Source organism: Pan troglodytes, chromosome 16, assembly GCF_028858775.2.
Source record: "Pan troglodytes isolate AG18354 chromosome 16, NHGRI_mPanTro3-v2.0_pri, whole genome shotgun sequence".
NCBI lineage: Eukaryota > Metazoa > Chordata > Mammalia > Primates > Hominidae > Pan > Pan troglodytes.
The window spans coordinates 32,877,329-32,880,442 of record NC_072414.2 but is presented as its reverse complement, the minus strand read 5'-3'; the positions used below and the strand labels follow the sequence as shown (position 1 = coordinate 32,880,442).

Genomic DNA, 3,114 nt, shown 5'->3' with positions numbered 1-3,114 from the left:
AGGAGTTGCAGAGTAAAAGGGAAGAGGGGCAAGTGCCCGGGGCTGCTTGGGCGCCAGGCCCTGGGCTACCTTGACAGATGGGCGGCACCGCTCTCATTTCAGCCTCACAAGAGCCTTTCCAGGTCTGTAACAGTTATTCACATTTTACAGGAGAAGAAATTGAGTTTCTAAGGGCTTGATTAGCCTGATGCTGGTAATGGCAGAGCAGAGACTTGCACTTGCTCTTTACAGATTATGTCCTTGTTCCTCGGTTCAACCCATTTTGGCTGGAGATGGAAAACGAGTATAAAGAAGGACCTAGGATGGTGCCCTGCTCACAACCAGCATGGGAACACTGTTAATCAAGGCTGAATCTCACGGACAGGGGCAGGATCCAGGATGGAGCCTCCTGTTAGCTACCAATTTGTCTTCTGCAATTCAGCAGCTGTAAAGTCAGGAGGTGGGATCAGCAGCACAGTGTCTTTCAAACTCGGTTCCTGGGCATCCTGGCATCTTATGGATATCGCGATAGGGGGCCGGGCACAGTGGCTCATGCCTGTAATCCCGACACCCTAGGAGGCTGAGGTGGGAGGACTGCTTGAAGTCAGGAGTTCAAGACCAGCCTTGGCAACCTAGCAAGACCCCCGTCACTACAAAAAATAGAAATAAAAATTAGCCAGGTGTGGTGTCTGTAGTCCTTGCTACTCAGGAGCCTGGGGTGGGAGGATCACTTGAGATCAGGAATTAAAGGCTGCAGTGAGCTATGATGGCGCCACTGCACTCCAGCCTAGGCAATAGAACAAGGTGTTGTTTCTATTAAAAAAAAAAAAAAAAAAAAAAACAGAGAGAGAGACATTGAGATAGGAGTGGAGAACAGGCTGAGTGAACAGGAGTGTGGGTCCCTCCAGCCCAGTTTCCATTGGAGAATCTCAGCATATCAATTTCAAGTACTGGACATTCATGAAAGTTTTTATTTGAACAAGGCTTCCACAGCACTTTATAGTCTCTATCTGAGGTCTCTGCAGCTCTGGCCTGCTGGGAGTTGTGAACGGTTTAGGTCCTGGCCTGGGAAGAGAAACCAGAGGACCTGGTAAAGGAAGTAGGGTTCACCTTCTAGCCCTGTGGAGATGCCGCGAGGGAACAGGTCAAGGGTCAGAGCTGGGAGATCATGCCATGGAGGGAAGGTGAGCTGCAGCCACCTGCCTCTGCACCTGGCAAACACAAACAGACCTTTGGCCACAGCAGCCTGGGAACCAGAAGCAGCAGCCACCTTCCGGGGGGCCAGACCAGTGCCCCTTTCCCTTTTCTCTGCCCAAGCTTATTCTCAATGGACATCGGTTGCTGGCCACCAAACTAAGGCCGTGCAGCCTCTCCTGACCTCACGGTATGGTTTCTGACTGCTCAGTAAGGGCTGGTTCAAGGTGAAAGCTGAGCCACGGTAAAGCTGCTCAGGGAGAGGAAAGCACCCAATTACTGGGCATTCAGAGAGTGGGGCCAATCCCCTTGAAATGACAACCCTATTTTGTGACCCTTTTATTGGCCATCCTGGACCAAAGTTTGCCTCTCTGCCTCAGTTTTCCTTTTGGGAATCCAGGCATGAGAATGGTGGCCCTCTCCTGGTGGCTTCAGCACGTATGGCTCCCTGAATATCATCTCCATGCACCAGGTGGAGGAGAAAGCTGAGGGCTCCAGCTGCCCAAGCACCAGAACTTTCTAGCATCCTCCTATCCCACTGCCCGCCCCAGGCCTGCCTCTGACCACCATTCACCCTCAACCTGCTGCAGGGCCCAGCCTCACCCCACATAAGCAAAGCTGCCAGCAGGGTCCTTTGTGGTGCTGCTCCCGTGTGGCACTGCCTAGGGGCCCCACCATGGGGCAACAGATGGACCTATGGTCTCTCCAGAACAATGGTGGGGGAGGGGCCCTGGCATCGCCCGCCCCAAACAGGAAGCGCTGCATGAGCTTCAAAGGGCTGGCAGGGCCAAGGGGCTGAGTGGGGGAGCCAGTGCCAGGACTGGCGGCTGCCTGAAGAGATGCCTGCCAGCCTCGGGATGCCCAGCCTGGTGGTGGAGGTGGGGCTGTGGTGGCCAGGGCAGCTGGCTCTTGAGCAGAAGATGTCTGGCACCCTGAGGACAGCAGCCTGTAACCTGGGAGCAGGTTAAGGAAAGAGGGCATGGACTTTGCTGTTTCCCGGTTCAACTGCCACTCGCCAGCGGGGCTGCAGGTTCTTTCCCAGGCCGCGGTTGGCCTGGCCCTCCGGCAAGTAAGCATGAGGGGCAGGGCTGGCACCAAGCCCGCCGCCCACTCCCTGCCTCCTGCTCCCAGCTGCTCCGCTCAGAGCCTTTTCCTCTCCACTTCCTGTTCACACAGGGGGGGGCGGGAAGTGGAGGGAGGAAGTTGGGGGGAGGCGTGTAGGGGGGACCCATTGAATAAAAGGAATTAACCGTTTCCCTCCTCTGACCTCTGGGAATTTCCGCCTGTGAAAGTGTCTCGAAGAATCAGTAGGGCTGGGGGAGTGGAGGGGAACTGCGCCCCCTCTTGGTCCCCTTCCCCCACCCGGTGGCGGTGGGGCCAGATAACTCCCTCTGGGCCCCTAACCTTTGTTTCCCTGGCGCCAGGGGGCAGCGCCAAGTGCGGCCTGGAGCCTGATGGCCTCGAGCCCCCTCCCAACCTTTGGGGTGGGTGCCAGGCACCAGCCTGCGACCCGAGCCTTTGGGGGAGGGGCAGGAACTAGAACTGGTGGTCTCGGGGGAATGAGCTCACATCCGAGCTGGCCACGCTGAGCCCCGTGCCCTCTCCAGGGCTGGTGCCCTTGGCCAGTCGGCCGCGGTGACAGGAGAAGGGAGGGAGAGGCCGGGCAGGCAGGGCCTGGGACTCTGGGCCGGCACACCCTCCGGCGGCCACACCCCCGGGAGCCAGGGTAGGGAGCGGTGGGCTCGGGAAGCCGGTAGACGGCGCCCCCTAGTGCCCACTGCAGACTCGGCGGGGCGGCCCCCAGGGCCCTCTCCAGGGCGGGCCTCAGGAAGCACCTGCTCCCCAGGACCAGTGGCCGCCCTGCGTCTCCCCCAGGTGGCTTCCTTGTTTACAGGCCTCCTGCCCTGGTCCCAGCGTCACTGCCTGTGGCCACTCCTTCTA

The 3,114-nt window shown here is 58.3% G+C and overlaps 1 non-coding gene across 1 annotated transcript; it reads right to left on the bottom strand.

Annotated features, from left to right (window-relative positions):
• Positions 1-931: 931 nt before the first annotated feature.
• On the bottom strand, positions 932-2,673 carry LOC104002268 (uncharacterized). The gene is made up of 3 exons (XR_010151352.1): positions 2,578-2,673; positions 1,777-2,126; positions 932-1,190 (listed from the first exon to the last, which is right to left on the bottom strand). It is a non-coding gene; the product is annotated as an uncharacterized LOC104002268 (transcript).
• Positions 2,674-3,114: the final 441 nt, after the last annotated feature.